Source organism: Marmota marmota, unplaced genomic scaffold, assembly GCF_001458135.2.
Source record: "Marmota marmota marmota unplaced genomic scaffold, marMar, whole genome shotgun sequence".
NCBI classification, from domain to species: Eukaryota; Metazoa; Chordata; class Mammalia; order Rodentia; family Sciuridae; genus Marmota; species Marmota marmota.
In genome coordinates this window covers 53,959,599-53,970,638 of record NW_025999977.1, presented here as the reverse complement: position 1 = coordinate 53,970,638, position 11,040 = coordinate 53,959,599, and the positions used below count along the sequence as shown (strand labels likewise).

The 11,040-nt window shown below is 50.2% G+C and overlaps 1 protein-coding gene across 3 annotated transcripts in view; it reads left to right on the top strand.

The window, feature by feature from the left end:
• The first annotated feature begins 35 nt into the window (after nt 1–35).
• Nucleotides 36–11,040, top strand: part of Hpcal1 (hippocalcin like 1) — a 90,325-nt gene continuing 79,320 nt past the window's right edge. The window contains exon 1 of one of the 3 annotated variants that reach the window (XM_015479981.2): nt 36–112. The gene's annotated coding sequence lies outside the window, so the exon portion shown is untranslated. Of the gene's footprint in view, nt 113–255; nt 336–11,040 lie in introns of those variants that run through there. The other 2 variants (XM_015479982.2, XM_048804822.1) reach the window with 2 other exon arrangements.

Here is an 11,040-nt window from a genome sequence, read left to right as displayed (position 1 = left end):
GCGCAGCCTGCGCGTACGCGTCCGCAGATTGGCCTTAAACACGCCCGCCGCCACCGCCACCGGCGCAACTTGGGCTCGAGAAGCCAGCGGACCGCGTCCTGCACCGGAGCCGGTAGGGCAGGGGCGGGCTGCGGGACTGCGGGAGGGCAGTCGTGTGCACTGGCGTGAGCTGCGATCGGTCTCTCAGCGTGCGTGAGTGTGTGTGTGTGTGCGTGTGTGTGTGTGCGTGTGTTGGGGTGCCCGTGTTTCTCTGCGTGGTGGAGTTGTGGGTGACCGCGAATCGTGGCGTGTCTCCGGAACGGCGTGTCCTCGTGGGAATCCCTGTGTGTTCTTGGGTATGAACATTTTGAATTGCGTTTGTGGAATTGTGTGTCGGGGCGCAGTTGCTGGTGGGGACCGGTGCCAGGCGGGTGTCGTGTGTGCGCAGAGCGGGGGTGGCGGGGTGGGCGTGGGCGGCCTGGCCGGGAGAGCCGAGTCCCTGGTCCCCGCCGGTCGGCGCAGTGCGGAGCTTAGAAGCCTGGGGGAAGGCTGGGACCCGACGGGGCGAGCTCTGGCCTCTTGGGCAGCGGGGGCTAGCCCCGCCCGGAGGCTGGTCGGAGCGGCCCACGTGGGTAGCCTGTGAGCTTCGACGGAGGGTGGGGGCCCGAGCGGCTGCGATCAGCTCCCTCCTCCCGGACGGTGAGCGGGGCGTGGGGGAGACCGCCGAGCTCTGGCCTTGTGACCCGCACTGCGACCTCAGCCCGACACACCACCTTCTTGGGTCTCCGTTTGCTGTTCTTTTAAATGGGAACAGCTCCTCCCTCAGGGGCTGTCCTGACAGTTCGAATGGGAACGCACTAAAGATAGCTTTCGTCTCAGTGCCTGGCACTTAGTAGGTGCTGTGTTGATGGGATTAGCAGCTTGCGTTTTTAAATATTTGATTTTGCTTTATTATGGGGGGGGGTGCTTATATTTCTCCTCCTGCCGTGGTTTGTGCCTCTCTCCCGGCCCTCACTTAACAACGTACCAGGGAGATTCGAGAAAGTTTAGGCTGCTGGGTGCGCTGCCTTCTTGCGGCACCTCCAGGGCGGTGGGGCGCCGCCTCCGGGTGCGCGGGAGCGCGCAGCGACGGGCGCGGGCTCTTCTCCAGCCCCGGAGGCTCCCACGCCGGTGCTGGGGTCCCTCTCCTGGCCGAAAGGCGGCGGTTGCGGACTCGGAGACTTGTTCAACAAGTGCCTAGTTCCTGGGGGATATAGCCCGTGGAATCCGGGAGCCAAGTGGCGCTCCCTACTGACGCGGTTCTCGCATTCTGCCTGGCCTGGTCACACCGAAGGCCACCCCTCTCCCCTTTTTTTAAAGGCCAATATCAATTCCATCCTGGGGAAGATGTTTGCCAGGAAGGTCCTGCTGCGGGCCTCACAATGGACACCTTCCAGTCCCACCCCTAACTCCTCCAGTTCCAGCTCCCTTGCCTCAGGCCCAGGTGGGTATGAGAGCCTTCCTTCTAGTCTCACACCTTAATTTTAAAAATATTTAGTTTTGAAATAGACATTGAACTGCACTGTCTATGCACACTGCTCTGCCTGGGATTCAGTCCTGGCCGGCACCCCGCTAACCTCACCTGAATACTGGCTCAGAGCCAGCAAGGCATCTGTGGGCTGCAGTGCCTGCCACCTTCTGCCCCAGCCAGTGGTTCCTTCCTTCACAGCCTTGGTTTCTTGCTCTCAGGACTCTCTCCAGTGTGAAAACAACCTTTAAGCAAGGGAGCAACAAACAGATCTTGTTGGTGCCCCAGGCTCTCAAAACGGAGCACTGGAGAGAAATGGGTTGGGGCAGGGATACTGGGCCAGGCTGCCTTTGGTGGAGATGTGTTTTCTGAGCCCCAGGTGCTCCCCCTTAGTGCTCTCCTGGCATCCTTTGCAGGCTTCTGTGACACCAGAGCAGAAACCTCAGTTTGGGTTATTGGATTTGCCTCCAGCCAAGGCTATGATGGGGAGGTCTTGGGCCTGATGGCTGTAAGCTGATTTTTCATCCTGATTTGGTGTCAGGGGTTCGCTTAGAATGCAACCCTTTTTCTATTTCATCTAATGATTTTATAAAATCCTAGAAGAGAAAAGGGCTTTTGATCTGTATCCTACTCTTTTCCCCATAATCAGATTCAATAATGATTTTTTAAAAAATCAATCTGGCTTTCTCAGCTCGGAAGACAGACCAAAAGGCTGTTTTGTTTTGTTTTGTTTTCCTAGTTAAAGCCAGCCCTTTGTCTCAAGCAGTCCGGTGTTTTGGCACTAGATCTATTTCTGTTTCACTTTTGAAAGGGCCTGTAATTGCTGCGCTCTTGAGGTTTCATTGGATAATGTGCCAGAGGGAAGGCCCAGGGGCTCTGTCTCTCCCTGGTCTTAGGACTTGGCGTCACCTTTTGGTTTCCTGCTGTCTTTGGGTGCCACTTTAATGTATTTTAAAGTTGTAGCTGTCAATGTGCCATAGCAGTTTGGGAGTCATGGTTTTGGGAATCAGATTTATGGAAGGCTATTGGGCCTGTGGAGAACCAAAATCAAGCGAAAAACCCCAGAAGAAAAGAGATTTGCCCCAACTCCAGTCCAGGACTCATTCACTTCCAAAGAGCTCTCCTAGAGAGAGATTTGAAGAGAAATAGAATAACTGAAGCAAATTGCTTCAGAATTTATCTCAGCCCTCTTTTCTGGCCACAGGGCTGTGCAGAATTAGAAATCTAAGCTGTCATAGGAGGAGTGGGCTCACCTAGCTCCATCCCTACCTGGAACTGCTAGGAGTTTCCTGTGGCCAGGTGGTCCCACACCTGCCTTCAGAGTTCGGCATGCACATTTCCAGGGGTTGTCATTCACAGTCAGTACCCCACTGACTGCCTGGGGCCAGTTCTGTCTCTAGCACCATGCTGAGCACCTGCAAAATGCAGTTTTCTCTCCATTACTCAATGTGTCTTTCTCCCAAACTTACTCCAGGACCTCATATTGCTACTCATAAATGATGACGTACCAGGCTCGATCATGAGCCAGTGATAATCTAGGCTGCTAACAGGCAGCCCCGGGGTTTATTTGGTACCAATGATTAAGCTACTTGGCAGCTCAACCTTTATCTCCAGTGGGATCAGGTTTGTATTAGGATTTGGACCTAAACTGCCTGTGTGCTGTGGGAAGGTACTTTCAATTGATGAATTCCCGCCAGACTTGATGGGGGACTTGGTGTGTTTTGCTAGTTCGTCAGTGCCTGATGTATTGTGCGCTGGGAGGGAAGGGACATTTGGAGTTAGATGAGCAGATGCTTGTAGATTGTAATCATGCTGTAGTTTGGGGTTCCCCTTCTCTCACAGTCTCATTAGGTTTCTTTGTTGTTTTCATGCCATGTAAGGCCGCAGCTGAGAATCTCATGTAGCTCTGGTTCTGTTCCCTTTGGGTTGGGTTTCTAATCTGGGGTTGCCAGAGGGTAATTGCTTATGGAGATTTACTGAGATGGGCTTATGAGCTTTCTTAGTGCCACTTGTCCTATGGGGGGAATGTTTCTTCTTTCAAATCACTTTCCACCCCCTCCCCAATTGGTGGGGCTCTAGAGGTGCAGGTTGTAATATAACTCCAGGTAATCAATAGTTTGACAGCTGGAACATTTCTTCCATGCTGATGAGCAAGGTATAAGTGTAAAGAATCATTTTTTTTTAATCATCTGAAAAGCACAGTAAATCCTTCAGAGAGCCCTACCTTGGCCATGTCGTTTCAAGTAAAATTGAATTTCAGAGGCAGAGCTTCGCATCTCTGTATTTATGAGGCATGACTAACTCAAGACACCCTTCCGGAGACCTGCGGTGCTGCCCTCCCCTCCAGCATGGTGGGGGGGGTCTTCTTGGGACTGTTTTTCCTTTACCTACTACACCCCCGTGCTTGCGAATCCGGTGGCTGTGTTTTCTGGGGATGTATTTGTTTCTTTCGGTGCTTGAAGTACAACCAGGTCGGCAGGAAGCCAGGAGCCTGGGGGTAGAGGTGCCCGCTCAGCCCCACCTGCCTCGAGAGAAGAGCACTCTTCTCTAGCAGCACTGATGGGCCTCTGGCCTTTGACTAAGAAAACTCAAGATTGTTCAATACTCCGTGGTTAAGGGGGCAGAGTCCTGAAGGAGGGAGGAGGGCTTTGGGAGGTACGTGGTTCCCCTCACAGGGCTTCTCTGATTTCACATTAGTGCCCTGTGTCCTCAATATCTTTCCCTGCTCCCTGTCCCCTTCAGCTGGTGAAGAATCCCTGGGGCAGGCACTATACCAAGCGTGTCTCTAGAGCAGTCTCCTTCACGAGCCCAGGTCCCCCAGCTGAGCTACCGTGCTCACGTCTGCACCGGCAGGCAACACAGCCTGTGCTCTCTGTGTGAGCTGAGGCCCCAGCCCTGTCCGCCAGGATGGTGTCCAGTGCGGCAGAGCAGGACTCCCCTCTCCCGTGGAAACTGCATCTTGTACCCAATACGACCACAGGGCCTCCTCCTCGTCGGTCAGAGCTCTATGTCTCAGGAGAGTTTAGGGACTCTTTCCCCTCCCTCAATGCACCTGCCTGACCAGGTCAGTGCTCCCTGTGGCCCTGGCCTCTCCTTCCCAGCCCCGAGCCTCTCTTCCCATGCAGCAAACCCTGGAGTCTGGCATCTGGTTCCTCCCTTGCAGCCAGTTTGCTGCTCAGAACACAGATTTCATCATCTTGCTCCCTCGCCCCTCCCCACGCCAGGTTGTTCTCTTACTCAGTGAACGTCAGTGAACGTTGGACTCTGCTGCCAGCCCTGAGTTAAGGGTTAGGGCTGGGGTCTGGGGAGATCATCAACAAGCCTGATGCTCTGGTGCCAGCAGGGAAACTTGTGTCCCCAGCTAGGGCCAAAAGGACTTCTGCAGAAGCATCTTTTGACCTGACGCCTGGAAGAGGGATAGGCCGTGGAGCGTCTGGAATTAGGGCTGGATATTCAGTGCCTCTGTTTTCTCTCCCACCCATATTTCTTCATCTGCAAGATTTCTGCTCATCCTTTTTTTTTTTTTTAAATGAACAGTAATATTAAGAAATATACAGTAATTCATATGAAATATCCCCATTTTAAATGTACAATTCATTGGTGTCTGATAAATTTATAGAGGTATAGAGTTGTCACCAGAATCCCATTTAGGACATTTTCATCATCCAGAAAAGATGTCTAGTCCCTATTTGCACTTGCTCCCTGACCCCAAGCCCCAGCCACCGGCGGCCCCAGGTGGATCAGCTTTTTGATTCTCTGCACTTGCCTTTTCTTCCTCCCGTCTCAGGTTTGGTTCAAGGGCCTCTTCTGTGACGCCTTCCTGAAGGCTTCCGGTCAGGCTTGGTCTCTGGCTCAGTGCCACCCAAGGGGGCTGAGTGCTTGTTCATCTCCCTGCGGTCTCCTGCCTCCCCTGCCGCACCTAGCCCAGCACTGCTGTCTGCAGTGTCCTCAAGGCATGTTGACTGGGCCAACTGGAGCTGCTTTTCCCACATTTCTTCTGTCCACGTCTGGAGTGTCTAGAAGAGTGTTGAAGTTGGGATATGGGGTTTGCAAGGTGCCAGATGGTGTGGGGCCCTGCTGCATTCATTATCGTGTTCCACCAAGAACCTGTGAGGCAAAGGGCATTGGACTGATTTTTTAAATGAAAAAACCAAAGAGTCCCAGAACAAAATGAATAGCCCAAGGCTACCCATAAGCGGAAAATACTAGAACCAAGAATGGAATCAGGTCACTTTCTCTTCTGTCCTATTTTGGTTATAATTATATATCTTCCTATGGCTTGGCTTGGGCCGATGCTCGATTTTTCCTGTACAAGTCTTGTCATCCCGTCCAAAGCTGTGGAAGTGCCTTTCAGGGCATGAGTGGTACCGGATGCGTCTTCATTTGCCCTCGGATCTGGTCCACAGCTGAACTCCATAAATACATAAAGTTCTAGTAAATATGTGGGGGGCCTTGGAGAGGGAGTGGCTGGCTGAGCACAGTAGACCGTGTGGTTTTACACCCTTGTATTTCAGAATTGTCCTCACCTTGTGTATTGGGTTTTGAGGTGACCAGCACAGGATACCCAGTTTGACAAATGTAAAGGTGGTCTCTTGCTCTCACTGAGGTAGCAAACTCCCACCGTGAACCGTAAGAACATCTTGTTTCTTTCAGCTTGGATCAGGGTTACATTCTCATTTCAAAATATCTCAGGGAGCTATCTGGGTGTTAGGATCAGGGAGTCCTGGATTTGAATCTTAGTCTCTGCTATGTATCTGAGCCCACTTCCTCACGTACAGAAGGGGCTTCTAGGCCCATTTAGAGCATCAAAGGAAACACAGCTATGGGCACCAGTGAGTCTTTGGCTGGCTATTTGTGTGTATTAATGGTGGTGGACTTTGTCACAGTTTAAGAGTTCAAGTCTTCATGGCTATAAGTACCTCCTCTGCCACTAAATATTCCATTTCAAATTCCGGTTGAAGACATTTAATGTCAGAGTCTTTGTATGCAGATGTGCATGAAGGCTTCAAAAGGAAGCCACTGACGGTCAGTTTGGAGTTTGGGGAGCTGCCATTTTGGATCTTTCCAGCTTCATATCTTCTGAGAAGCATCTCTTAGGGTCCCTACTCACTCACGGTAACCCTGAACTTGGGGACTGCACGGAGATCTGCAGGCTATTCCCCAGACATAACGAGGCCTCACCCTCTTGATCCTTCCCCTGGAGTGCGTAGGAAGCATCTGCTGAGTTTGGATGTGTGCGCGAGCAGACTGAGGACTGCTGGGAACACTCACAGCGCCATTCTGAGTGGCTGTGTGTGGACGGCAACGCCCTCCCCTCCGGCAGCAAGATGTTCAACTCTGCTTTCTGTCTGTGCATTTAACGGATGTTTCCTGAAAACAGAATGGACGCTAGTCTCCACCTTTCCCTGTCACTCTGTCCTTTCCATTTGCTGCCCTCTAGTCCATTTCTGGAGAGAAGTGAGAACCTCTTTAAATCAATCACCTGTGCATTTAAAAAAAAAAAATCCTCCCCAGGATTGTGCAGTGTTCCTTACTCAATGCATGTGGCTGGGGGAACTTCTGGCCAAGGAAATGTGGATGTCCCGAAAGTAGCCCAGACCAGGACCTGAGGCAGGGCCATGGGCAGCAGGACAGATGGCTCCCCAACCTCCCAGCCCTCACCCTAGTGTCGGTTGCAGTGGCAAGAATGAACTTCTTTAAAATTCCTTCAGCCAGGCTCAGTGGCACACACCTGTAATCCCAGCAGCTCGGAGGCTGAGGCAGGAGGATTGCAAGTTCGAAGCCAGCCTCAGCAACTTAGGAAGACCCTAAACAACTCAGCAAGACCCTGTCTTTAAATAAAATACAAAAAAGGGCTGGGGATGTGGCTCAGTGGGTAAGCACCCCTGAGGTCAATCGCTGGTACCCCTCCAAAAAAAAAAATCCCTTCAGCTGTGCCATTGGATCCCTGGTTTCTGGCATGACCTAGACAGTGTGGTGGGGCTTTGACCTCTAGCAGTGGACATAAAACCCAGGTGACTTTGCAGGTCTTCCCAGTCAGCTCAGGTGGACATAGGCCTTTGGTGGAGTCAGGGATGAAGGTCTTTGGCTTGTCTGGTGGCTGCTTTCCCCCTTTTTTTCTGAAATGCGGATGATGAATGGCCACTTTTGTTAATACATGTTTTTGGAGATAAACTGTTACTGGACATAAAAACAGAATGGCATGGCCAACGGTCCTTGGAGTTTGCTGTCAGGTGGGTGCTTATGGATTTTGGAATTGCTTCCACCAGTGTTAGTGAGAGTGGGGAGAGAGAATGTAGCACAGGAAAGGGATTCCAAGTTTTCTCACACAGGATCCTCCAAGTAACGCAAAGGGCTCATTATGACTCATAATTCCTTCCCCCATGGCTTGTTTTGGGCCAGATGCTGGCTCCCCAAGACAAACATGTCATCACAGTCACTATATCACCATGATCACTATCATCACCACCACAGTCACTATCATTTTTATCTTCAGCATCACTACTATCGCCATCACCACGATCACGTCATCATCAACATCATGACCGCCTTCACCGTCATCATGACCACCATCACCATCATGATCACCAACACCACCGTGATCACCATCATTACCATCACTATCGCCACATCACCATCACTAACATCACCCTCACTACCACGATCGCCGTCACCACTATCATCACACAGTCGCAATCTGGATTCTCAGTCTTTGGGCCATTGTGTCACATTGCCATCCCAGCTCTTCTTTACAGTCTTCCTGCCGTTTGAGGGGAGTGGAAGGGAGGATTGTAGATACAGAGAACTCAATGGATGGGTGGTGCAATGTGATTCTGAAAGTGGCTCCGTGAGAATTACTGCTGTGGAAGATCCTGGGCCGGGAAGTCTCACCTGCTCTTGTGGGCCCAGCAGCAAGCCAGTGTTACCTGCTCTGTGCTGCTCTCCTTTGCCCTCTAGAGAGGACAGATTATTCTGGGTGGAGCCTGGCCTTATTCCTGGGCATCATATTTGTCCACCTCTCCCAGGGCAGTGGGCCTCTTCAGTTAGGACCCTATGGATTCTCCTTGATGACCCTCCATTCCTGGTACCACGGGCCTGGAACACGTGAATGCCCAGAGGTCTGGTGTAACCGCCCCCCACGCTTTCAGCTGTAGGATGGCGAGTACCTTGAATTATTTAAAATCTTCACAGTTGCCCGAAGGGCTTGCTTTGCAGGCCTGAGTGGTCAGTGCACTAGTGTGTTTTCTGTGCGCGTCGTTGATTGGTGCATGTTTGTTCTATGCATTTGTTAAACTTGCAGTGCAGTGGTCTGGAAGCCATCAAGTCTTTATGGGTTGGCGGAGTGGCCCCCATTCCATTATTAATGTCTGGTTTTGACTTGGCATAAGAAATGCTTCCTCTCCAGATTTGAGCTTCCTCATTTGGCAAATGGGGCTTCTGGCTAGGTAACCCCTAAATCCACCATCAGCTCAACAATTCAGGAAAAGTGTTTAAAAATGTAAACTTGCATGGTAGGTACACCCAATGCAGAGCACAGAGAGAGTCTGCATTGCTAAACTGACTCCAAAAAAATGAACTAGAAAACATAGACACCTTGGCAACCGCACATTAAGAGGTGGTGTTGCAGTTCAGAAGGGGAAATTTGGGGAGCATAGGTAGAAGGAGACATGGGGGTTGGAAGGGACTGTGTATCGGTGTCATCTGCCTGTCACCAGTCAACCTTTTCTTTTAGCTTCCTGTACTAAGGGAGCTGGGATTCAGAAGACAGGGGCTCATGGTTAAAGGAGAGAACTGGCGGGATGATTGCAGTGTGTGAGTTCTGGGGAGAGCAAGGTGGAGGTCGGCGGATGAGCTGGTCCTTAGGCTCTAGACCCAGTGCCTTATTTAGACACCATTTCCTATTCCCTAAGAGGGTGCTCCAGCAGGAAAAGCCGCTGTGGAGGAGATTGCCCTCCTTATTATAGCAGTGCTTTTATGTTCTTCCTGGAAAGTTACACCACTGGTCACCTGAGAGACTGGTAAACTGAACTCCTTGTTTTGACTAATTGCAAATTAAAGAAAAGTCCACATTAGGAAGTATTGTACAGGAAGAGTAATCATATCATTTCAGACAAAAAGTATATTTAGTACTGCAGACTCCTATCCGGATTTTGCCTCCATTTGAAGTTTCTAGTGAATTCTTCTGAATCCTTTGATATTAGCATATTAGTGGTGGTAGGATAATAGGAATTAGTTAAAGGGGTTGAAAATCAGCACCAAAGCGTTTCTCCTAAGCATGGGATTGAGAGGCATGATATAGAATTATGCACGGAGCTTTACTTCACTTATGTTTGCAAGAGAAAAAACTCAGAGAAAGCAGATGGGAAGGGAGGACACTCAGTGGTTCATAGTGGGTGACGGATGGGATCACGGTGGCTTCTCTCCTGCTTTTTCATATTTCTATATATTCTGAGTTTTCCACTGGGCATGTGTTACTTTGGCAATTAGAAAGAAAAATGGTCTTAAAAGGAGCACCAGTGCCATTCCTTGTTTGCACGTGTATCTGGCTTACCCTCTTAATTTGCCTGGCAGACTTCCTCTCTGTCCTCAGACTGGCTGGAACCCATAACTTCCATACTTGTGATTATTTGAATTAATGGAAATTTGTCATAATGCACCATTAGAATTTGTTAACTGAATCTAAATTCAATACTGAGCAAGTGCATTAACTGGATATAAAGAAAGACGTTCTGAGTCTTCTGAGAAATTCACCGTTGGAGTGTGGCAGGGTGTAGATGTTCATGATGCAGCATCTTTCTTGAGTGTGGGTGTCCACTTGACTTGGGGGAGGCTTTGTTTTCACCTTGGTATTTGATGTCCTAGTACCACAGTCCCTGCTTCCCTGGGAAACATCTCCTTCCTGTCTCCCTAGCTGGCTAATATGTTCCAGCTCCCTTTCTGAAAATAACCTTTTCTGTACCTACCCTGCCCCTCCTGCACGACCCCCAGGGAATGGACCTGCTGGTCTCCAGCCCTGTGAATCGGAGACTCCTGGTGGGGATCCTTCCTCCTCTCCCTGTGACTCAGACCTCAGTTGACGTTGGCTTGACTGTATTTATGTGCTGGCCGGGAAGCCATCTCAGCCTTCATTAGGGCCATGCCTGACTTCTGCGGTGTCCCTCCAAAAGATGTTCATCCCCATCATTTTTTAGAGGTTTAATCTGAGTCCAGGATATTGAGTCAGCAATGGAAAGTTATGAAAAGAGGCCAGCCATCAGAGAAACTGCCTAATATGAAAGATTAATTCCAGGGTCAGGGAGGGGGAGAGAGGCTGAGAATGGGCCACCTCCAGGCAAATATCAGGCATAAAATGGGGGATCCCGAGGTTGCATTTGCTGTGAGCTCAGCGTCTTCCTATAGTTTCTTGGATTAGAGATTTAATAAATCACCTCTTTATAGTCCGCTATCTGTATTTATGATCTGGAAAAAGAAGATTGCAATTATCAGCAAAATTCCGTCATATCTGGTACATAATTTCAGGATCTTCACCACAAGGAAGCCAAATTAAAAAAAAA